At 41.5% G+C, this 26,507-nt stretch overlaps 1 non-coding gene across 1 annotated transcript; it reads right to left on the bottom strand.

Moving 5' to 3' along the window:
• Positions 1-4,659: 4,659 nt before the first annotated feature.
• LOC122653366 lies at positions 4,660-4,766 on the bottom strand. The gene has a single exon (XR_006331797.1). It is a non-coding gene; the product is annotated as a small nucleolar RNA R71 (small nucleolar RNA).
• Between the last annotated feature and the right edge of the window lie 21,741 nt (positions 4,767-26,507).

Raw genomic sequence — 26,507 nt, forward strand, 5'->3', positions numbered from 1 at the left:
TGGCTCGAATGCATAGCCCATCAAGTCAGCTTCGCAACGGTTCAAGCGGCACTTGATTCCGAGTTGAAACGAAGAAGTTACGCCGTTTTCGTAACGAAGCGCGAAAATGGTCTACAGGGGTTTATTTATAATTATTGACAGTCAGCCGGGGACAAAGTAAAGCAGAAGCTCGGATTCCAGGGGCCTCAACGCAATAACTAGATGTTATATTTTCTGTACCCGAAAGATTCCATTTGGAGGGCTCTGGAGAGTCCAACTTCAACTTGAGATATCTTGGGCTCCCGAACTCCAAATTGGCCGAAATTTGGGTCTATTTTGGGTGATTTTTTGCAAGGAACACAATGGTGAGGCATATATAAGTACCCCATGCTCCATATTTTCTGAAGGATAGAATGGGTATTTTATTTATTCTTGAAGGAATCCTAGTCATCACCCTTTCTCTCTCCTCCAACTTCTCAAGGGCACTTCTAAAATTCTACTTGGGATAGATTTTTATTTTCTCATCTATGGAAGGTTGAAAAATCAAAGCATCTTTGATTTTATTGCTTGGAGAAGATATCTACAAAGAAAAGGAAGCACTTGTTAGAATTGGAAGTTTACTTCTCTAGAAATAGAAGGTCTATGTAAATAATCTTCTTTTCTTCTTCTTTCTATTTTTTTCTTTTTTCTTAAGATTCAAGGCATTGTAAAGAGGAAGGAGAAGAGAATATTCTCTTTTCTTAGGGAATATTTCTCCTACACTTCCCTCTTCTCTCTTCTCCTCTCTTCCCCCTATAAATACCCCTTGCCCTTTGGGTTGTAAGAAGTTAGTTTTTTAGTTCAGTTTTTAGTTAGTTTCTAGTTCAATTTTAATTCAGTTTTTAGTGTAATTTTTAGTTCATTCATTTAGTAAAATTTCTTTTCTTCTTCTCCTTCTAAGTTGTGATTTTTGGGTTTTATAAGTTCTAGTTTGCTTTTTTATTTTCATTTAATGGTTGTAATAGGTTTAGTTTATGCTTTAATTTGAATTTAAGTCTTCAATTGGGTTGTAATTTCTTAATTCTAGTTTAGGTTTTAAGCCTTCTAGTCTAAGTTCTTAAGTGGATGACAAGACTTGAAGATTTAGAAGAGGAGGCCAAGGTAAGTTTATGAAGTATTCAAGCTTTTCAGTTACATTCATGCAAGCACATCCAGGTTTTACTATCTAAACTCTCAATCTCATTCTCCCTCTCCTCTATCTCTCTCTATCTTCTTCTTCTTCTCCCTCTATTTCTTTTATTTTTTTTATATGGTTGTGGTATGTGGATGCACTTTTATTCCCTTATTTCTTTTTATGTGATTATGAAGTGTGGCTGCGTTTTTGTTATTCCTTCCAATTTACGTTAGTTTGATAGGTTAGATGCTCATGTGTTAGGATGCCAACTTTATCCCTTAATTTTGTTAGATTCTTTCGAGTTAGGATGCATTAATTTTCATTAGTTTCATTAGTTTAATTTGATTCACTCTGCATTACTTTTAAGTTAGTTAAATAGAGTGGCGTATACCTCCTCGTGTTCGACCCGTAGCTACGATTGACCCGTACACTTGCGATATAATTTTTAAACTCAAACAGGCTTTTCAATCTAGGCCGTTCTCACAATATTCCAAAGGGATTTAGATGAGAATAGGCCATTCCTAGACGACATCCATATTTTGCAGTCCTCTTTGTTAGAGATTGTGAATTTTCCGATTCTAATATCTTCTTTGACCAAGCTTGAATCGATCTGAAGAAGAAACTCCTGACTCCACTCTCCCACTGGACTTGGCACCGAGTTCACTAAGGTTGAAAGATCCAAATGGGTAGCCCCATCCACTCGATCAAGCAGCGGATCCCAACCCGACCAATCGTCGAGCCAAAGGTTCATTCCCCCTTCCCAATAAGTTGACGAGAGTAGTGATGAGCACATTTATGTGTGAAATCTTAGGGCATAAAACATACATTTTACCACATTGGACAGAGTTACTCGGTGCTTTCTTGTGCTTTTCAGGGTTTAGGTGAATTATTGTGAAAATGGAGGAGATGATGCTAAGGAGATGTTTTTAAGCTTTTTTGAGGTGTTAATAGTATGGATGCATAGCCCATTGAGTCAGCTTCGCAATGGTTCAAACGACACTTAATTCCAAGTTGAAACGAAGAAGTTATGGCCGTTTCCGTAATGACGCGCGAAAATGGTGTACATGGGTTTATTTATAATTATTGACAGTCGGACGGGGACAAAGTGAAGCGGAAGTTTGGATTCTAGGGGCCTTAACACAATTATCAGAAGTTACTTTACTGTATCCGAAAGATTCTATTTGGAAGGCTCTGGACAGTCCAACTTCAACTTGAGATATCTTGGGCTCCCCAACTCCGAATTGGACGAAATTTGGGTCTATTTTGGGTGAATTTTTGCAAGGAACACAATGGTGAGGCCTATATAAGCACCCCATTCTCCACGTTTTCTGAAGGACAGAATGGATATTTTATTTATTCTTGAAGGAATCCTAGTCATCACCCTTGCTCTCTCTCTCCTCCAACTTCTCAAGGGCATTTCTGGAATTCTACTTGGGATAGATTTATATTTTCTCATCTATGGAAGGTTGAAAAATCAAAGATGCTTTGATTTTATTGCTTGGAGAAGATATCTACAAAGAAAAGGAAGCATTTGTTAGAATTAGAAGTTTATTTTTCTAGAAATAGAAGGTCTATGTAAACAATCTTCTCTTCTTCTTCTTTCTTTTCTTTTTTTCTTTTTTCTTAGGATTCAAGGCAATGTAAAAAAGGAAAGAGAAGAGAATATTCTCTTTTCTTAGGGAATATTTCTCCTACACTTCCATCTTCTCTCTTCTCCTCTCTTCCACCTATAAATACCCCCTACCTCTCTTGTAAAAATTACTCATTCACTTAGTGAAATTTCTTCTCTTCTTCTCCTTCTAATTTATGATTTTTGGCTTTTCTAAGTTCTAGTTTGCTTTTATGATTTTTAGTTAATGGTTATAATAGGTTTAGTTTATGCTTTAATTTCAATTTAAGTCTTCAATTGGGTTGTAATTTCTTAATTCTAGTTTAGGTTTTAAGCCTTCTAGTCTAAGTTCTTAAGTTGATGACAAGACTTGAAGATTTAGAAGAGGAGACCGTGGTAAGTTTATGCAAGTATTCAAGCTTTTCAATTATATTCATGCAAGCACATCCAGGTTTTACTATCTAAACTCTCAATCTCATTCTCCATCTCCTCTATCTCTCTCTATCTTCTTCTTCTTCCCCCTCTATTTCTTTTATTTTAATTTTATATGGTTGTGGTTTATGGATGCATTTTTATTCCCTTATTTCTTTTTATATGGTTAGTATGTGTGGCTGTATTTTTATTCCTTTCAATTCGCTTTAGTTTGATAGGTTAGATGTTCATGTGTCAGGACACCGATTTAATCCCTTAATTTTGTTAGATGCTTATGAGTTAGGATGCATTGATTTTCGTTAGTTTAATTAGTTTAATTTAACACTTTAATTTGGTTCACTTTGCATTACTTTTAAGTTAGTTAAATAGAGTGGCGTATATCTCCTCGTGTTCGACCCGTAGCTACGATTGACCCGTACGTTTACGGTTTTATTTTAACTCAAACAAGTTTTTGGCGCCGTTGCCGGGGAGATTATTGTCCATTTTATTTATCTGATTTTTAAGTAGTTCGAAGTGTTTTAGTTTTTTATTTTCTCTTCTTTTTTTTGAAAAAAAAAAAAATCAGTTTTTGAAAACCTCTTCTTGTTTCTCTTCTGTTTCAAATAGTGTGCGCCCAATCTAAAGTCCTTCATATGCTTCATATGCTTCAACCCTCCATCTTTTGGTGTCCCTCATAGGATTAAGTTATCTATGATGCTACATCTTGACTTGGTTGGGTGGATTGACATGTGACTTATCTTTGGAGGTGGCCACTCTTGATAGCAGGAAAGCGACATAGTGAGAGTGTTGGAAACATAAACGTATAGTAGACCTCCATTCTACATCAGAATCCATATTGGAGTCGCACGTAGGTGGCTATAGAAGACTATACGGGTTCCCATGCTGTCAACCTATATGGCATCCTTACAGCTTTTGAACCATTGTTTTAATTTTTGAGGGATAGAGATGCACTATCTACCTTGGGGCTCCCTCTTATTTCTAGTTTTTTTTTTTAAGTGTTTTATTTTTCTTTTTCTAAAGGAGACCTCATATCTATTTAGGTGGCTAAGGTGTGGACTCGTGATTCAAGTAATCGTTTTATTAGAAGACCACCTTCTTTACCACCTTTGACCATGGGTGACCAACAACCCAAGACTCTTAAGGATAGGTTTTACCCCACCAGGGCTGCACAGCCCTCATGCATTAGTTTGCCTATTGTTATAGGGAATAACTATGAACTCAAGACCAACTTCATCAGCATGCTACCCCATTTCCATGGGATGGCTAATGAGGATGCATATCTCTTCCTTAGGGAATTTGAGGAGGTCTGTGTTTTAATTAAGGTCCAGAATTTGACTGATGATGCAGTTAGGCTTAGGTTTATACCCTTTGCCCTGAAAGACCAGGCCAAGAAGTGGCTCTATGGACTGCCAACAAATCCATTAATACATGGGATGAGTTCACCATTGTCTTTTTGAGAAAATTCTTCCCTCTTCACAAGACCAATAAGCTTAAAAGTGACATCCTCCAGTTCAGGCAGAAACCATATGAGTCCTTTTTTAAATTCATGGAAAGATTCAAGGACCTCCTCTTAGAATGCCCTCATCATGGTTTTGACTTGTAGCAACTATGCCAAATTATTTATGAGGGTATTGATTATCAGACCAAGCAACTTGTAGAGTCTATGTATCCAGCAGGCTTTACTTCTTTTTCTGAGGAGAATGATGCATGGACATTCTTAACCAACTTGGCTGATAAGACTAGGGAATGGGAATCTTCCCAATAGGCTGAAAGGACCACTAAGGGGTATCTCATTGAGCGTATGCCAGCCAAGGAGGCCAAACTTGACAGCCTCATAAAATGGTTGGAGTCCATAGTTCTTAAAGAATCTATACCAGTTAATTCGGTCAACCAGGTCAACCATATGTCGGTATGCAGTTGGTGCCAAATCCGTGGACACCTTTCTGAGGAATGCCCCAACACCTTGGTGGGAAATTCCAACACTGAGAATGTAAGTGCTCTCTACCAAAATAACCCATATAGCAATACTTACAATCTAGGATGGAAAAATCACCCCAATTTCTCATGGAATCAAGGGAACCAAACAGGCCCATCCAACTTTAACCATCAAGGCCAGGTTGGTGCCCAAAGGACCAATGATGCACCACAAAGCCAAGGAATGTCTCCTAATCCCTTTCCCCCTCGTCCTCATCCAGGACCTTCTATTAATTCTGCTAGGCCTCCTCTCCTTGCACCTTATCAGCAACCCCCAGGGTTTACCAATACAGGAGAGGCAACAAGACTGAATGAGATGGACAACAAGATAGCTCTTCTCATGACAAGCCACAATAACATGGAAAAACAACTCACCCAGCTTGTCACAATCCTGCATGAGAGGGAAACAAGGAAGTTACCTAGCCACTGAGCCAAATCCTAGGCATCGTTCATATTCAAGAAGGTACCCAAGCTCCTCCAACCAATGTTGCACAAGGCCAACAAAGACCAAGGGCCCTCCAGCAGGTAAATATTGTTTATGCTTTAAGGAGTAGCCGTGAGTATCAACAGCTAGTGCACCTCGATCTTTATCATCTCATACTCCTGTTGACTCTCCCCCTTCTGAAGAGGCCATTGAAGTGCCTACTGTTCTAGGTTCATCTGATGAACCTAAAAATATACCAGATGATTTGGTTGAGGAAACCAAAGAGGATTCTGTTGAGGAAGTTAAAAAGATCAATCCTGAAAGAATTTATACCCCACCTGCCCCTTTCCCAAATAGGTTGGTTAGCAAGAAGTCTCCTTCTGCGGAGAAGATATTGGATGTGTTCAAACAGGTTCAGGTGAATATCCCCTTGTTGGATGCTATTGCCCAGATTCCCGTTTATGCTAAAGTCCTCAAAGACTTATACATCCAAAAGCGGACCACCAATGTGCCCAAAAAGGCATTCTTGGCTACTAACATTAGTTCTCTAATCTCACAGCCAGTAGCAGCCAAGCATAAGGATCCTGGAAGCCCCACCATCTCTTGCACTATAGGCTATACCACTATTGATCATACCTTATTGGACCTTGGTGCAAGTGTGAACCTCTTATCCTTTCATGTCTACCAACAACTGGGATTGGGAGAACTGAAACAGACCAAAATTACTCTTCAACTTACAGATCGGTCGGTTAAAGTTCCTAAGGGAATGATTGAGGATGTCCTATTGAAGGTTGGGGAATTTATTTTTCCTGTGGATTTTATTGTTTTAGATACCCAACCCACTGCCAACTTCAAGGACCAAATCCCAATCATATTGGGTAGACCATTCCTAGCTACCAGTATTACTTTAATCAATTACAGGAATTATCTCATGAAATTATCTTTTGACAATACTTCTGTTGACTTCAATGTGTTTAGGTTGGGCAAGCAGCCTGACATGGATGAAGAGGTGCATATGCTTCAAGGATTTCCCGATGATATTGATACGTTCTTTGAGATTGATTTTGATTCGGGATTTCAAGAATGTATGCAAGAATTAGAGGGTATTGATGATACTCCCTTATCTGAGGTCTGGAGCATCCAACCACCTTTGGAGCCCCTTGGACCCCTATCCACTTTCATTCCCAAATCCTCTATTATTGAGCCTCCCACATTAGAGTTGAAGGCATGCCCTCCAACCTCAAGTATGCCTTATTGACATGATCAAACTCTTCCTATTATTATTGCTTCTGATTTGACTTTTATTCAAGAAGAAGAGTTGATTAAGCTTCTAAAGGACCATAAGGAAGCCATAGGTTGGACTATGTCTGACATCAAAGGTATTAGCCCCTCCATTGTCCAACATCATATACATCTGATGGAGAGTTCCAAACCTTCTAGGGAACCCCAAAGGAGGGCTAATCCTGTGATGAAAGAGGCAATCAAGAAAGAGATCCTAAAATGCTTGGATCATGGCATCATTTATCCTATTTCTGATAGCCAATGGGTGAGTCCTGTGCAGGTTGTGCCTAAGAAAGGATGAGTCACTGTAGTTGAGAATGCCAATAATGAGTTGATTCAAACCCGTATCTAAACGGGATGGAGAGTGTGCATTGACTATAGAAAATTGAATGCGGCAACTTGGAAGGACCACTTCCCCTTGCTTTTTATTGATCAGATGTTAGAGAGACTAGCTGGCCATGAATATTATTGTTTTCTTGATGGTTATGCAGGCTATAACCAAATTCCTATTGCTCTAGAGGACCAACACAAAACCACTTTCACATGCCCTTATGGAACCTTTGCTTACCGGCGTATGCCTTTTGGGCTTTGTAATGCCCCTGCTACATTCCAAAGGTGCATGATGAGTATCTTTTCTGATATGGTAGAGCACTTCCTAGAGGTATTTATGGATGATTTTTCTATTCACGGCTCTACCTTTTCTCATTGCTTGCATCATCTCTCTTTGGTTCTTAAAAGATGCATAGAAAAGAACTTGGTCCTAAAATGGGAGAAGTGTCACTTCATGGTAAAGCAAGGCATAGTTCTTGGTCACATTGTGTCCAAAGAAGGGATAAAGGTTGATAGATCTAAGGTGGACCTTATAGCCAATTTACCACCACCCAAGAGTGTGAAGGACATTAGATCTTTTCTTGGCCATGCAGATTTTTATAGAAGATTCATCAAGGATTTTAGCTAGATAGCTAGACCTCTCACCTTTCTTTTGGCAAAGGACTGCCCATTTGATTTCTCTTCTGAGTGTCATGATAGTTTTGAGCAATTGAAAAGAGCGTTGACTTCAGCCCCCATTATTCAAGCTCCAATTTGGACAGTTTCATTTGAGCTTATGTGTGATGCCTCTGATTTTGCTATAGGGGTTGTTCTTGGGCAAAGAATCAACAAATTGCCCCATGTGATTTATTATGCAAGTAGGACTCTTAATGATGCACAGCTTAATTATACCACTACTGAGAAAGAATTTTTAGCTGTTGTGTTTGCTTCAGAGAAGTTTAGGCCCTACTTGGTTGGATCACATGTGATTGTTTATACTGACCATGCAGCTATCAAATATCTTGTGCAGAAGAAAGATGCCAAGGCTCGCCTCATTAGGTGGGTCCTTTTGCTGCAAGAATTTGATCTTGAAATTAGGGATAAGAAAGGATGTGAAAATTTGGTTGCAGACCATCTATCCCAACTGCCTAATTCCTTGATGTTGATTCTCCGACCAACGAGAATTTTCCTAATGAGTATCCGATGGCGGTGTCTAGTGAACCTTGGTTTGTCGACATTGTTAATTATCTGTTACTGGTGTGACACCGCACATTGGTCCACCCAAGATAAGAATCGTTTCTTTTCACAAGTTAAGTATTTCTTTTGGGATGATCCTTATCTTTTTAAGACTTGTCCGGATCAGGTAATCCGGAGATGTGTCCCTGATCATGAGCAACAATCTGTCTTATCTTTTTGCCATGATCAGGCTTGTGGAGGCCATTTTGGGCCTAATAAAATTACGGCCAAAGTTTTATAGTGTGGATTTTATTGGCCTAGTCTGTTTAAAGACGCTTTTACTTATTGCAAGGCATGTTCTTCATGCCAATCCTTAGGACGTCTTACTAGGAGAAATATGATGCCCCTCAATCCAATTCTGGTGGTTGAAGTGTTTGATGTATGGGGTATTGATTTCATGGGGCCTTTCCCTAACTCTTTTGGTAACCTGTACATATTACTTGCTGTGGACTATGTGTCCAAATGGATTGAGGCAGTTGCTTGTAAGACCAATGACCACAAGGTGGTTGTGAAATTTCTGAAGGAGAACATCTTCTCCCATTTTGGTACTCCTCGGGCTATCATTAGTGATCGGGGCAAGCATTTTTGTAATCGACCTTTTGAGGCCCTCATGAGAAAGTATGGTGTCGTCCATAAGTTGGCCACACCCTACCATCCCCAGACCAGTGGCCAGGTTGAGGTTTCAAATAGGCAGATCAAGCAAATTCTTGAGAAAACCATCAACCCAAACCGCAAGGATTGGTCTAACCGGTTGGTAGATGTGTTGTGGGCCCATAGGACAGCCTTCAAGACCGATCTTGGTCAATCTCCGTACCGTCTAGTGTATGGAAAAACATGTCACTTACTTATAGAGATTGAGCACAAGGCCTTTTGGGCTATCAAGAAGCTTAACTTTGACCTACCCACTGGAGGTACCCATAGGAAACTCCAACTATCTGAGTTGGAAGAGCTTAGGAATGAGGCATATGAGAATGCCCAGATTTACAAGAAAAAAACCAAGGCTTTCCATGATAGGCACATTTTGAGAAAATCTTTTGAGGTAGGCCAAAAAATTTTGTTGTACAATTCTCGTTTGCATATCTTTCCAGGTAAGCTGCGCTCTAGATGGGATGACCCCTATATTGTTCAAAAAGCTTATCCTCATGGGGCTGTTGAAGTCCTCAATCCAAGTACAGGAGCTACTTTCAAGGTCAATGGCCAAAGATTGAAGCCGTACATAGAGATGCCTACTCCAGTTGAAGAAGAGGTCATGGATCTCCATGAGCCTCTTTACCTTCACCCCTAATATCCTGGTATGTATCCCCTCCCTTGTCCTTGTTCTTTCCTTTCTGCATGCATTGAGGACACTGCATGAATTAAGTGTGGGGGGGTGTGTTGGACTTTAATTGTGAATTTTGATTGTGGCGATAGTTTTTTGTTATATGCATAAGTCTCTTCGATTTGCAAAGCGAGAGTGAGAGGGAATTAGGTGCCCTCCTAGCATGCGAAATAATAAAAAAATCCTTTTTCGAGGATGGTAGTTGGTTTGTATCCGGTGATGGGGATTGAGTTTGAAAATATGAGTGCTACTTCATGTGATGGTTAGATTCCTCTATGTGTTTATGGACCCCTTTGATCTTTTGGCTAGTAGTTGAGACCAATTTGTTTGTGGCAAGGCATGAAAGTGAAAGTGAATGAAAAAAAAAAAAGAGAGAGAGAAACAGAAAGAAAAGTGGAATTCCTTGGGACTAGACAGGGCATTGTGCCTCATGAAGCAGGGTGACTTGATCGAAATTCCTTGGAAGGAAACTCAAAAAAAAAAAATTCTTGCATCAATGTCTCAATGTCTTATGGATACATGCAAAAAGCAAAGCTACCAAGTATTTGGGTGTCTGGTGTATGCTCCACCATGTCATTCAGAGAACAGTAGTAGAGTAGAAAAAGAGTTTGTTGTTGAGAAAAAAAAAAAGCTTTTGCCTTAATGCCTGAAAAAGAAAGTATGGTAAAAAATACTCAATGCCTAAGTCTTTGGTTCCATCAGTACTATGAGTGGTTTACTTGAAGGTGAGTAGTGTTTAGAAAATATGAGGAGATCCCTTGACCTTGAGGCATGCTTGTTACTTGAATTGATGTGGGGTGATAAAATTCAAGTGTGGGGGAACCTTTGGCTCCTTAATCTTTAGTTGAGTATTTTTTTTGAGATTGTATGCCCTATCTAACTTATGCCATGAGAAAAATTTACATCATTCTTTTTGATTTATTGAATTTTGGGTGTATGTTCACTGTAAACACCCACGAGACACAACTCGTCCACTAGGGGTAACCTAGGGGTTGAAAGGCTTGTTGCACATGCTAAGTACAACCGTGATTCCTACGAAAGTGAGTTAAGATTTTTTTTGCATTCTAGGTTAGTTTATCTTTTGCTTTACTTGAGGACAAGTAACGTTCAAGTGTGGGGGAATCTAATGAGCACATTTATGTGTGAAATCTTAGGGCATAAAACATACATTTTACCACATTGGACAGAGTTACTCGGTGCTTTCTTGTGCTTTTTAGGGTTTAGGTGAATTATTGTGAAAATGAGGAGATAATGCTAAGGAGATTTTTTAAAGCTCTTTTGAGGTGTTAATAGTATGGATGTATAGCCCATCGAGTCAGCTTCGCAACAGTTCAAACGACACTTGATTCCAAGTTGAAACGAAGAAGTTATGGCCGTTTCCGTAACGACGTGCGAAAATGGTGTATAGGGGTTTATTTATAATTATTGACAATCGGACGGGGACAAAGTGAAGCGGAAGTTCGGGTTCCAGGGGTCTTAACACAATTATCAGAAGTTACTTTACTGTATCCGAAAGATTCTATTTGGAAGGCTCTGGACAGTCCAACTTCAACTTGAGATATCTTGGGCTCCCCAACTCCGAATTGGACGAAATTTGGGTCTATTTTGGGTGATTTTTCGCAAGGAACACAATGGTGAGGCCTATATAAGCACCCCATGCTCCACGTTTTCTGAAGGACAGAATGGGTATTTTATTTATTCTTGAAGGAATCCTAATCATCACCCTTGCTCTCTCTCTCCTCCAACTTCTCAAGGGCACTTCTGGAATTCTACTTGGGATAGATTTATATTTTCTCATCTATGGAAGGTTGAAAAATCAAAGATGCTTTGATTTATTGCTTGGAGAAGATATCTACAAAGAAAAGGAAGCACTTGTTAGAATTGGAAGTTTATTTTTCTAGAAATAGAAGGTCTATGTAAACAATCTTCTCTTCTTCTTCTTTCTTTTTTTTTTTTTCCTTTTTTCTTAGGATTCAAGGCATTGTAAAAGAGGAAAGAGAAGAGAATATTCTCTTTTCTTATGGAATATTTCTCCTACACTTCCATCTTCTCTCTTCTCGTCTCTTCCACCTATAAATACCCCCTACCTCTCTTGTAAAAATTGCTCATTAACTTAGTGAAATTTTTTCTCTTCTTCTCCTTCTAATTTGTGATTTTTGGCTTTTCTAAGTTCTAGTTTGCTTTTATGATTTTTAGTTAATGGTTATAATAGGTTTAGTTTATGCTTTAATTTCAATTTAAGTCTTCAATTGGGTTGTAATTTCTTAATTCTAGTTTAGGTTTTAAGCCTTCTGATCTAAGTTCTTAAGTTGATGACAAGACTTGAAGATTTAGAAGAGGAGGCTATGGTAAATTTATGCAAGTATTAAAGCTTTTCAATTACATTCATGCAAGCACATCCAGGTTTTACTATCTAAACTCTCAATCTCATTCTCCATCTCCTCTATCTCTCTCTATCTTCTTTTTCTTCCCCCTCTATTTCTTTTATTTTATTTTTATATGGTTGTGGTTTATGGATGCATTTTTATTCTCTTATTTCTTTTTATATGGTTAGTATGTGTGGCTGTATTTTTATTCCTTTCAATTCGCTTTAGTTTGATAGGTTAGATGCTCATGTGTTAGGGCGCCGATTTAATCCCTTAATTTTGTTAGATGCTTATGAGTTAGGATGCATTGATTTTCGTTAGTTTAATTAGTTTAATTTAACACTTTAATTTGGTTCACTTTGCATTACTTTTAAGTTAGTTAAATAGAGTGGCGTATATCTCCTCGTGTTCGACCCGTAGCTACGATTGACCCATACGCTTGCGGTTTTATTTTAATTCAAACAAGTGGGATAAAAGAGTATCTTTACAAAGCAATGCCCGGTGCCAAGAAATAGAGCCCACCAATCTCGGTTTTGCTAAGATTATATTCTCATTTTTTAAAAATTTCGCTCTAAAGAAAGTGCACCATAATGAGTCTGTTGATAAAACCCGCCAAAGCCCCTTCAACCGTAGCGCCAAGCTTATGTCCTCCAACCTTCTAAGGCCTAAGCCTCCTTCTTGCACAGGTCTACAAACCTTTTCCCACTCTACCAGTGGCATCGTTGTCCCCATTCAGATTCTCCCCATAGGAAATTTGAGCAAAGACTTTCAAACCTTTTAATCACTGTTTTAGGGATGTCCAGCGTGGAGATGAGGTGAATTGGCATAGATGCTAACACATGCTTGAGAAGCGTAACTCTGCCACCCGAGCTCAACAGCTTCCCCTTCCAACCGACAATTTTCTTTCACACTTTAGCCAAAAAATCTTCAGAGAAATTTACCCGCAACCGTCCTACGAAGAGAGGAGTACCTAGGTAGGTAATTGGAAGGCCTTTCCTGGAGAAACTTGTTACCTGCTCAATCATTCTACTTTTGCTATTGGCAGCTTTCTCTCCCACAACAAAACAACTCTTTGATTTATTCACTAACTGCCCTGAAGCTTCCTCATATCTAACAATGAAACCCATTATCTGCTTTAAGGAATTTTTTAGGCCCTTAGAAAATATAATGGTGCTGTCAGCGAAGAGATTATGAGATATTCCTGGACACCCTCTTGAAAGTTGATAAAACTTAGCTCTGCCTTCTACAAACAAGGAGCGAAGACCCCTGCTCAAAACCTCCTCAGCTAAGATAAAGAGAGATGGAGAAAGAGGGTCCCCCTGCCGCACTCCCCTTGAGGACTTAAAGAAACTAGTAGGTTCACCATTCATAACCACTGAGAACTAGCAATTCTCAACCGTTTTCCTAATCAACCTGATCCATTCATCAGAAAAATCAAATTTCTCCAAAACCTTATACAAAAAATCCCATTCGAGGCGATCGTATGTTTTAGCCATGTCCAGCTTGAGCACCACATTACCACCACAGGTCTCCTTATTGATCTCCTGAACCACCTCTTGAACCAAAGCAACACTGTCATGAATGCACCGACCCTGAATAAAGGCACATTGCTCCTCGAAAATAATAGTAGGGAGAATGGAGGAAATTCTAGCAGCTATAATCTTAGCAATAATTTAATAAGAGAAATTGCATAAGTTTATAGGGCGGAAATTAGCAATTACCTCCGGATTATCCTTCTTAGGAATAAGCACCAAATTTGCCGAAGTGTAGCTTCTCGGTAAGAACCCACCTGTGAAAAAATACTCCACCACAGCCCACACACCCTTGCTGATAATGTCCCAGCATGTCGTAAAAAAATATCCAGAGAAGCCGTCAAGGCCCGGGGCACCGTCCATGGATAAATGAAAAACCGCTTGTTTAACCTTCGCCATAGATGGGATCATCACTAGTGCAGCATTATCTGCCTCCGTTACTAGACTAGGAATAAACTGCAGTAAGTCTGCATCCTGCTGACAATTTTGAGAAGAGAACACTTCAGAGAAGTAGCGAACAACTTCAGCTGCCACTCCTGCAGCCCCATTAATCAGGAGCCGTCCTCGCCTTTGATTTTCTCCACCCCTTGATTTCTCCATCTAATGTTGACCATGGTGTGAAAGAATTTAGTGTTTCTTTCCCCTTCCTTCAGCCAGCAAACCCAAGATTTTTGTCTCCAGAACATTTCCTTCTGTAGCAACACACTCTGGAGTGCATGCCGAGCCTCTGTCAACTCCCTTTCAGCAATCTCATTAGGAGCTTGAACCACTGCAATCTCTGCGCGACACACCCTATGCTCAGCTTCTCTGGCATTCTGATGGATGTTCCCAAACACTGATTTATTCCAAGATCGCAGACAAGCACGCAGTGCTTTGAGCTTGTAGTGCAAAACCTGAAGGGGGGACCCAAAAAATGGCGATTCCCAACAACTTCTAACACACTCCAAAGAGTTTAGGCGTGAAGTCCACATTTGTTGGAATTTAAAGGTGGACACTCTGTTCACCATGTGCATAGAAAGTTCCAGAAAAATAGGAGCATGGTCCTAGCAGACCCGGTTGAGGTGGGACACTTTATTAACTGCAAATGTATTCACCCACGCCTCATTAAAAAGGAAGCGATCCAAGCGAGCCAAGATCCTACCTGTGCCTTCCTGATTGTTAGTCCAGGTGAAACCACCATCGACAAGACCAGCACTATCAATGAACCTACCAAAATCATCCATCGAGTTAGGGCAAAGAGTTCTCCCCCCAGTCTTCTCCCTCGGGTTCTCGATCACATTAAAATCGCCACCCACCAACCAGGGGCAACCCTGCTGGTTGTTGATCTCTAACAACTCGTCCCAGAGGAGACGACGTTCCCCCACAGAGCACAGCGCATGTACAAAGGACATAAGCATTGTGGGCATGTTCGCCACTTCGCACCTCACCGTGATACTTTGCATATGACTCTTGATCAGCGTTACCTGTATCCCCTCCTTCGGGAAAAGCCACAATCTGTCTCTGTTAACCACGCCTGTAGATAGAACAAAATCCATACCCAACTTCCTCCTTAGCCGGTCAGCCTTAGCAAACTGAATCTTGGGCTCAGCAATAGCCACCATCTCCACTTTAGAAGATAAAATAATCGATCTTAAACTCCTTACAGAAAGCTTGTTACCCTAACCTCGAATATTCCAAAACAGAATATTCATAAACGCACCTGTGAAGCAGGGAGAGAAGGTCTCATGGACCTCGGGATTCGACGTGTAACCGGGGTTGGGACATACTCCATGTCCACATCCTCAACCACCAACTGAGAGCCATGCATGTTCGCCTGATGCCAAGATAACCTTTTCTCCTCCACCCTGGCAAGGAAAGACTGAAAACCCTTCTCAAGGCTACTGCTCGCCATGCGCAGCTCTTCAAGGGCGGCTACCCACGGTAGCACCCCCTTTTGTTTGAGCAAAACCAAATCATCCACCATGATGAAAGCCGCTGCCCCCCTGTACCTTTAATCAACGAGCCAGCCTCAGTAAGCGCAAGCTCCTCTGTTACCAACACTTCCTCTGCGCCATGCAAGCTCTCCGTAGTTGGGTCTGTGCCCTCAGATAAAGAAAGTGCATCTCTGTTGTTCCCATCCGGGGCATCCAGGGTCCTACCTGTGGGCCTCCATTGCCAAGTGGCCCTGCCCTCCTCCTGTTGAGTGAATTCCCTTCGTGATGATTCTCCTTGTTCCAAAACTTGCTTGGAACTTTCACCATGATTTTCCATGCAAAGACCTTCCGCAACCAAGACTTCGTCCCTCTGCAACTCCGTACCCTGTGTGGAAACAGCAGTAGGCGCCCCATCATCAACTGCCACGCCTTCCATCGTACCGGTCGTAGGTCCCTGGGCCTGCAACGCAACCCCCACGTCCCTTGTATTATTATTATCTACCACCTTCTTCCTGTAGATGTCCCTCGAGTGCCCTAGTTTTGAACAACCAATACAGTAGGCCTGGAGACGTTTGTAAATTACATTTTGAAAGAAACTGAGATTGCCACAGCCTATCCAAATCCTATTTGGTAGAGTAGAGCGAACCACGCAGGCCCTTGCAGCCACGGTACGGGAACAAGCCGTAGTTGCCCCATCCACTTTCAGAACCTTCCCCACTGCACCCGCAACAGAGCGAAAATAATTCCCTTGAAGACTTGGAAAGGAGACCCAGACCGGAACAATTGGAGACTCCATGCCAGATTTGAAGAACCTTGTCCACTTGAAGAACCAGAAGGGGAAGCCCTTAATGGCCACCTGCTCCTTCGACCAAACCCTAATGTAATCCGACTGATTTAAAAACCGAAGCAACAGATGACTGGAATCCAACGATGAGACTAAAACATCTTCCGACAGATGAAAGGTTGATTGTAGGGCACGCTTGACGTCAAATATTGAAGGTCTGCCGTAGGAACACTTGGCCACCAGAGCCAGTGGCAGCGAATTCTCAGATCTAGAAATCTCCTCAGAGAAGAAAATAGCCGGTGCTCCCAAGTGAGTCGAGGGAGCTTTCAAGGGGACGAATGGTGGTACAGCCGTGGTCGAAGAGGCCACCACCGACGTGAAAGAGAGAGCAGTCGCCGGCCAGATAGCCGGCGGCTGATCCTCCCGCGTGGGAGGATCGGCCATGAAACCTCACAAAAATTCGGTGCTAACGTGCACCTGTAGAGCCCTGCCAAAACCTAAAGTGCTAACGTGTACCTGTCCTTCACATCCAAAACTGATGGCATTTTAATTCTTGCAGGCTTATTGAATATACATTTATTATTAATAATAAAATAAAAAATAAATAAAAAAAATAAAAAACAACTCTAGCGATAGAAGAAAAAATATATTTTCATGATGGGTTCAACTAGGATAGGGAAGTCCAAACTTGCAATATTTCGTGCAACTAACTTCCATGCGGAGGAAATTAACTATGATAAAATTCAAGTCTACAAGGGTTTGAACATTATAATAAACAAAATTAAATAATCAAGGAGACACGCTAACTGTGTTCCACAAAACCTATGGGGAATCTTAGATTCAATGGAAGTCATGGTCACAGAGATGTGAAGATCCTTTCAATCGATAATAGGTTCCATCATGGTGATGCAGTGAGATCTCACAACATTTTGGGCTGTATCTTGGCTAGTTGATCGATATGTAGATCACAGTGATTGACTATGTTGCTACCAGAGCCTCTCTGGATTTCTTCATCCATGTATTTGTACCATAGGGCTGACTACTCCATAACCTCCGGTAATAACTCAGAACCCAAAGTATCAATCCGTTTCAAAGTTAGAGGTAAGCGTGTTCGAGTAACAACCATGAATGGAGGCTCTAATCAAAACCATCCTTGAGAAGAGATCTCAAGAGTGGCCAGAGCAAATATTCTACCATGACTTCCCTTTCCTACTTAACCCTCGAATCAATGAGTACTTCATCCATGATATGCTTACACAGATAAGAATGCCTACAAACACCATTGAGGATCTGAAACAACAGATATCCTCCTATGCTCATGGAGTACCAAAGCACCAGTTTTGAAGTGGAAGTCCCTCATCAGATCACTAGAAGAAGAAATTGGGAGTCCTTTCCCAATTGGAGTATAAAAGTATTAAAGAAAAGTTAATAAAAATTACAAATGTTACCAGAAAGTATGGAAAAATAAAAAATGAGAGAGAAATTTGTTAAGAAGGTAAGTCTAACGAAATACTCACTCTAAAATTTGGTAAATCGTTGATCCAATGTAACTTGCCTCTATCAACTTTACATGCTTTTGAAACTCTATCTGCTGGTAAGGTAGCATTGGTTGTCTTGATGTTCATTTTGAGTTTTTTAACTGAACCAAGAATAAAAAAAACAACTTTAGTAATATTCCTAATTCTTCAAGTAAATACATCTCTTTTGTAGACAAACCAAAGGTAAACACACGCACACAAGAGAGAGAGAGAGAGAGGTACCATCTCCTACATATGCTGCATTTGCAAGCTACCTAAACATTTCAAACTTAGATTTCACAAAGTATATGGGTGAACTTGAGTAGAAAAAACAATAGGTTTGTTGATGGTGACAACAGTCCTTTAAGGAAGCATGGGGACTGAAGGTGGTTTAGGCTACTAAACCTTATGAGTAAGCCATCTCGCATGAGTACCCTTTATATAGAAGGAGTAGAAAGTGGTTACAAGACCATATTGTATCAAAATCTTTTGAAATCTTACCTGACCGTTTTTTCGGAAAGTATGATTTATGTTTGTCTATACTTAAGATCTGAGGAAATATTTTTTTGGTTCTTACAGATTTTGGAAAAATATTATTTTCATTCGTTGGCTTTAAGAACTGAGGAACGTTGTTCTTCAATGATAAACCCCCCTTATCTTTTTTGGTAAAATTATTATATTCGTCGACATTAAATCCAAGGAAAGTGGTAAACGATTAACCAATGTGCTAGTTTCCTCAATCCATATGTTCTAAAAATCTATTGAAATCTTACCTACCCATTTTTGGTAAAATATGATTACTTTCTGTTATTAAGATCTAAGGAACAATCTTTTGGAAAATTACTTGGTAGTTTTTGTGAAAAAATAGTTTTATTCATTCAATTTCAGATCCGAGGAATGTTGTTCTTCAACGCCCACAATATTCCATAAAGCTACCGATCCCACCTTACCTTTCTGTGAGGACTATGGATGAACACAGGATCACCACGTGCCCTCCACCTCGCATAGGAGATGTGAATGAGGTGAATCAAAGCATAGAGAGTACGTGTTAGGCATCATAGTTAAAGAATGGGTATAAGTTTGGGTCAAGCACGGCATATTCCACCTCGCTAACAGGTTCTGTTCTAAATCAGAATTATTTCAAATTTACCCTCGTAAGCCACGCATCACCACCACCACCTCCACCATCCATCGTGATTGTTCCTCTACAGCTACCCATTTGCAATTGCCTCCTCAGAGTAGGGTCAAGGACTCATACATAATATAAAACGACTCCATGGTCTAGGGAAGGTGTTAGGCACTGTAGTCCACTCAATAAAAATTGTTCTCCATATTATTTGGCTAAATAAAGTATAATACATGCATATATATATAAGTTTTGGATATGAAAACTATTGTGTGTTGTGTGTTTGAGTGTATTAACATGTGTACTAATGTGCTACTTAATGATACCCAAGCCTCTGAAAAGGTACAGTTGAAGGACAATACATGTTGATTGAATGAAGAACTACTGAGGATGGTCTTCCACAAGAAGAAGGGCCTTCCATCTACTTTTTCCTTCTTCTCCTAAAAGTTATGAATTTTTTAAATATGACCTTCCCTATACTCCCTTAGTACCCTCCCAGCCTCTACACTCCCCTCCCTTGTCCTCCCTCACCCTACCCACACCACCCCTGTCACACCCTCCGTCCTCCCCCACCCTCCCCCAGTATTGCACTCTCCGTTTCTTGCCCCAATCCCTCTGCAACTCCACCATTGCTACCCCACCCCCCACATCCGCCACTCCCCTTACCTTGGCCCCCACCTAAAGATGTAAACGGATTAGATCCAGATATTCCATGACCGAATATGAATATCCCTAAACAGATACGGATGCAAATCAAATTCGGATTTTTGACTATCCTTTTACATCCTTGATTTGTGTAACCCTTAGCTTCTCCCCCCCCCCCCCCAACAAATATTATTCACTCTCAATCCATGTCTCTTAGTTATTTTAGTCTCATGGTTATCATTTTCTCATTCCTTAGAACTTGTTGAAGCTTAAAAAAACCTCAAAATCATTAGTTATTTCTTTTTATTAGTTGGATATCTATTCGGAGCAGATAAATTTTTTCCAGATTATTCGAATATTTGTCCGGATATCCTTAAACGGATATGGATACCCCCAACTGAACATGGATGTGAATTAAATTCGAATTTTCGAATATCTGTTTACATCCCTACCCCTACCCCCAACTGCAACTCCTTGAAACAATGCCTCAACCCTTCTGCAACTCCCCCGCCCTACCCCACCACCACCACCTCCATCAACTCCTCTAGTGCCACCCCCACAACTACAACCATCATCATGGTCATCTCCTAAGCAGGTTGTTTAAAATTGAGACAAACCAACATTTAGTGGCATTATTTCGTGAGTGGGCAAATTTAAAATTTTTAGTGGTAGTTTTCTTTATCGCTGGTAAATGTTTGATTTTTATATCTTCTTTTTGTGTTTTTAAATAATAACCATTGGTTATTAGTGGTGAAAATAAAATAAAAGAATTTCCGATGTGCATACGCTTTAGGGGCAATTATTGTTGCTGCCGCAAAAGGTTATGTACTTCCATTTTTTTTTAATTAAAAACAACACATAGGGTAACAAATGGTTTGCTGGAAGGTACGAGATGTTATCAAATCTCAATTTGAAAGAATTGTTGGATTCTATATATTGAAGGCTATTTTGTTGGAACCCGGATCCTCTCTAATGCGCCACTGTACCCAGCATGCATCACACGATTGGGCGGGTGGCACACACCCCAAAGACAACACCTAGGCATCCGATGTGCACTCAAGAGGATCTAAATGTAACTTTGTTCCTTTAAATACATATCCTAATAGAATGTTCAAAAGTTTGTGTGTTAATTCAAAATGGGAGTGGAATCATGATCTGAATTTTTTCCTTTCTCTCCTCTGACTTGGTTGTGCTGTTGTTAAAATACTAATAAGCAACAATTCTCATCGTGATTTCTGGATATGTTCCCGGAAAATTATCACCTCCAGTTTGCTGACCGGCCCAGTTCCCCAGTTCCTCTAATAGGGGGATGGTGGATCCCACCCGGGCAGGGTGTTTGGGCATGGGTAGAGAGGTCATTTCAGCCCCCCTTTGTTAAAGGAACTGGGGAACTGGGCCGATCAGCAAACTGGAGGTGATAAAGATCCATATGTTCCCTACCAAAGTCAGATTCTTTCTCTACTAAAGTTGTTGTTGCCTTTTTTGGGGGAAATTTACATCTACCACCCTTGTAGTTTGAATCTATTATGTCCACCACCCCTGAAATTTCAAAAATTAATTACGTACACCTGAGAACTAACTCTGTAAATTTTGAAAGGAAATGATAATTTTGCCCTTGTCTTCTTCTTCTTCTCACCACCACAGTAACCACCAACTCCCCTGCGACCACCACCCCCACCTCAACCTCCACCATTTTTCGCTCTTGAGAGAGATGAGGAGTCAACGATCGGCCAGTGCTACAGCATGCAATCCGGCAAGTCAGGTAATGTCCTACTGCTCCATGCTCTCTCTCTCTCTCTCTTTCTCTCTCATTCTTTCCATCTGCAACTTCGCTTTCGGTCCCTCTATCCATCTAAACCTACCCGGTGGTTGTAGGTTCGAGTATAGCATACCCACCACCTGAATTTAGCTATGGGTATCTATTGCAAGGCACCTCAGTTTACCACCCTCCATCGTGTCCATCACAAGGAGTGTATCAATATCCGCTGTTGGTGGCGGGGAAGTGGGTATCCACCACATGAGTTTGACCACCAGCCATCGCCTCCACCTTCGTATGGCTATCAACGGGCACTGGGTTCTGGCTACTCGTTGATGCAACAGCAGCTGTCGAAAAATAAGCTTAGTATGGGATTGGGAGTTGGGTTGCTTGAAGGAGTGCTTGGTGGCTTTTGAGAGGGGATATGGTGTTTGGCGCCGCTCCCCATGATGAAAAGTTTTACGAGTTGCAGGTTGACAGCAGAGTGGCAGAGCTAGAGAAAGATGAGAGAAGAATGATAGAATACACAATGAGTCAAAATGGCATTCACAAGAATAAACAACTCAAGCTCAGGGCTCACATTGAACCACCGCTCACGCTAACAGCCGAGACCACACGCTGTGTATCCAAGAAGTTATTTATTTTCCCACTATCAACCGAATATCTGGTCTCCCTTTCCAATATGGAAACTAGATATTCGGACCCACTCTACCTGTGGTTTTCTTGTAGAATCCTACCATAACTCAAAGTTTCTATTTGTATAGGTTACCTTAACGTGGGAATAGAATCCCAATTCTATATCACATGAGATCTTTGTAATCCATATTATATATATAATATATATATATATATATATATATATATACACAATAGCCTAACCATTCACGATTAAGGCATTCAGTGCAGTCTCTTTATTCAATATGGTATATGTTACACCATAATTTCCACTTTAAATCATGACCATACACGTGGAGTCGCCAGGAGATAAGACTTGGAGAGCACGCCTACGAAGTCCCATGCGCATAACAGTTACATAACTATGGCAGTTAGAGACCCCCTGGTGGAAAACTCCCATGTGGACCGAGAATCCCGGAGATAAAGAGGAGACCACATCAAGGACGGAGGTACTAGAAAAACCGTGCTACGAAGGAAGGCTATGGCCAACAAAGAATGGATTACGGCAGGTCCCCCCCCCCCCCTTTCATCTATACCGGAGATAAAGAGGAGACCACATCAAGGACGGAGGTACTAGAAAAACCGTGCTACGAAGGAAGGCTATGGCCAACAAAGAATGGATTACGGCAGGTCCCCCCCCCCCCCCCCTTTCATCTATATAAATACAGGGCAAGCCCCACATAAGGAGGCAGATTGTATTAACATTCAGTAAAAGGAATAGGGTATTTGCTTGATCTTTTTCTCTTGGTCTTCGTTCTCTCATTCCCAGTTTCTTTCAATTTCCCTAACTAGATAAGGAACTCTGTTTGTAACAAGGATTCTCTCCGGTAGAAATTCTTATACAACATTTGGCGCTGTCTATGGGAACCAGGAACGAAAACTTGCGAAGATTCCACCATGACCAACACAAGGAGTCAGGCAAGGATCACCCGATCCACCGCTGTCGTTGCTGCTGCTGCTATTCCTCCTCCGGGACCTTCAGTCGCTGGTCTGGGAGGAGCCCCACCAGCGATTCCCCAACAAGAAGCGCAAGATCATATCCCAGAAGATCTGCAGCCGTCGCATTCGGCTGAATCACAGCCGAAACTTCCAGGAGATCCACCGCGTTATGTGACGGTGGAGCAGTTCAACGCAATGCAGACTCGCTGGGATGATAAGATTGAGCAAATGTTGGAAATGCAACGCGGTCTTCTGCAGGGGATTCCTGTACCCCCACCTCCATTATCGAACAGAGAAAGATCTCGTTCACCCGAGTACAGTGAGAACCACAGCAATGCAAATAATACTCGATGAAGGAACAAGGAGGTCCCAAGAACCGTCAAGAATCAAGATTCACATATGACAAAGTTTGAACAAGCTCTGAATGACAAGGTCTTGGAACTCCAAGATCAGCTACAAGAAGTCATAAAGGGAAAGAACCAGGCCTCAATCCACAATTTCCACTTTACAATAGATCTCGCATTCACAGATGAGGTGTGGTTTGAACCTCTCCCAAAAGGGTTCAAGATGCCCGCCGTAGAACAATACGCCGGAACCACCAACCAGGAGGATCATCTGGAAACTTTCAAATCTCTCCTATTCTTCCAAGGCGCTTCAGACGCTATAATGTGCAGAGCCTTCCCCTCCACCCTGAAGGGGGCGGCGCGTCAATGGTTTTCTCGTCTTCCGCCATGATCTCTCTCTAATTTATAGCCCTGGGCCGGGCCTTCTTGGCTCACTTCGTGAGCAGTAGGGTATACAAGAAGACAGCCGTCAATCTTTTGGCTATAAAGTAGCAGCCAGAAGATTCCATCAGAAGTTGTCTTACAAGATTTAATAAAGAAGCCCTGCAGGTGCAAAACTTGGATCCAATGGTGAAGTTTCAAGCTCTGCGAAGTGGAATCCGAGATATCGAGTTGAAAAAGTCATTAATCATGGACGAACCTGGAGATATGTATGAACTATTCTCGAGGTGTGAAAAGTATATCAACCTAGCTGAAGTCCTTGCGGCAAAAAGAGAAGATAAAACCGAGAAGAAAGCTCAGGGGAAGAAGGAAGAAATCCCTCGAGAGGCCGGTGCAAAGCGCAACCGAGATGATGAGGATGGAAAGAAAAGGAAAGATGATAGAAAAACCTGGGTTCCTAGGGCTGTAGAGGGAGAATCCGAGCCAAACTATACCGCCCTAACACAAACCCGAGCCCATATATTGAACGAAATCAAAGACCAGGTGACACTACGGTGGCCAGCCAAGATGGTCAAACCAGCACATGAGCGTAACAAAAATAAGTACTGGCATTTTCACCAAGACCATGGCCATGATACCGAGGAGTGTAAACAGTTAAAAGACGAGATAGAGGCGCTTATCCAGAGAGGACGTCTTGGCCGATTCGTCAAGAAGGAGGCGAGCGACTGAAGGACGGATTATCGAGCTCGAGAACCCGAGGGAAGGCGAAGGTCACCCCCCAAGGCTGATAAAGAAGAACTCCCCCGAGGTAAAAATCACAATGAGAATATGCCACTGAGGGAGATCACAACCATATTTGGTGGACCTGGCATGGGGGGAGAAACCTCAAACTCCCAAAAGAAATATGCACGGAATGTACTCTAAGATGAGACTATGGTCAAGAAGAGGAGAACCAGCTATCCAATAACCTTCTCTGACGAAGACCTGGCAGATATACAGATGCCCCATGACGATGCCCTGGTGATCAAGACGGTAATTGCCAACTGCACCGTAGGGAGGATCTTGGTGGACAATGGGAGCTCAGTTGACATCCTATATTATGACGCATTTGAAAAGATGCTCTTAAAATCCGAGATGCTGAAAAGAGTGGAATCCCATCTGTACGGATTCAATAGAGCCCCGGTTCGGGTCGAAGGATCGATTGAGCTGCTGGTCACAGTGGGGACAGAACCCAAACTCTCTACCATGATGATAAACTTTTTGATGGTAAAGGTAAATTCCGCACATAATGGGATATTGGGGCGCCCTGGTCTCAATGCACTATAGCCAGTGGTTTCCACTCCCCATTTAGTCATGAAGTTCCCAACCGATCATGGGGTTGGGGAATGCCGAGGAAGTCAAGTAATGGCCCACCGTTCCTATGAAGGATATTTGAGGGCCAGGTGGAAGGAGCCGTAAACCAATCTAATCCATCTAGATGATAATCGAGATGTCAAAGAGCAAGAGAAGAGTGAACCTGCCGAGGATCTGGTTCCTGTGGAAATAGTAGAAGGGGATGCCACGCGCATTGTCCAAATAGGCGCAAGCCTAGCCGAAGAAAGAAAAACTGAGCTCATAAACTTCTTGAGAGCTAATGTAGATGTATTCGCCTGGTCGGCTGCCGATATGTCGGGGATAGATAGAAAGATAGCTGAACACAAGCTTAGCGTCTATCCCAATGCCAAACCAGTGTTCCAGAAGAGGAGAACCTTTACACCAGAATGGCAAGAGAAAGTAATTGAAGAAGTAACCAAGCTACTTGATGCCAGCTTTATCGAGGAAGCCATCTACCTAGAATGGCTCTCTAATACTGTAATGGTCCCTAAGTCCAATGGCAAATGGCGAATGTGTATTAATTTTACCCATTTGAATAAAGCCTGTCCTAAAGACTACTACCCTTTGCCTCGCATTGATTTATTGATAGATGCCACAGTAGGCCATAAAATGCTCTCTTTTATGGATGTCTATTCAGGGTATAATCAGATCAGGATGTATGAGCCCAATATATTGGAAACTTCATTCGTCGCAAGCAGAGATACATATTGTTACATCCGCATGCCCTTTGGACTGAAGAATGCTGGAGCATCCTACCAATGCTTGGTGAATTACCTTTTCCAGCACCAAATTGGCTGAAATGTGGAAGTTTATGTAGATGATATGCTTGTGAAAAGCCTAAAAGCACGAGATCACATTACAGATCTAAGTGAGGCGTTCCAAGTCCTAAGAGAAAGCAAGATGAGGTTAAATCTAGCCAAGTGCACTTTTGGAGTCACATCTGGGAAGTTCCTCAGTTTCATGGTCTCAAGAAGAGGAATCAAAGCAAATCCGACCAAGATTAAGGCTATATTGGAGATGCATCCACCAAGAAGAGTCAAAGAATTACAAGAACTTATAGGAAGAATTGCGGGGCTCGGGAGATTTATCTCAACCTCTGGGAACCGATGTCTACCCTTCTTTAAGACTCTCAAGTATCGAGCAAAAGAGCGGGGAGCTAAAGGGCTCAAGCTTATCTTCGAGTGGACCGAAGAATGCCAGACAGCCTTTACTGAACTAAAAAGGTATTTAGCACAACCACCTTTTTTAGCCAAGCCTGAACCAAGGGATATACTGCCGCTATATCTGGCTATCTCTGCTGTTGCAATTAGCGCCGTACTGGTCAAAGAAGACGGGCGAACTCAGAAATCGATATATTATGTCAGCAAAGTCCTCCTAGATGCTGAAACCAGATATAGCAGTGTGGAGAAATATGCCTATGCATTGGTTATGGTGGCTAGA

Source organism: Telopea speciosissima, chromosome 2 (genome assembly GCF_018873765.1).
Source record: "Telopea speciosissima isolate NSW1024214 ecotype Mountain lineage chromosome 2, Tspe_v1, whole genome shotgun sequence".
Classification (NCBI taxonomy): domain Eukaryota; kingdom Viridiplantae; phylum Streptophyta; class Magnoliopsida; order Proteales; family Proteaceae; genus Telopea; species Telopea speciosissima.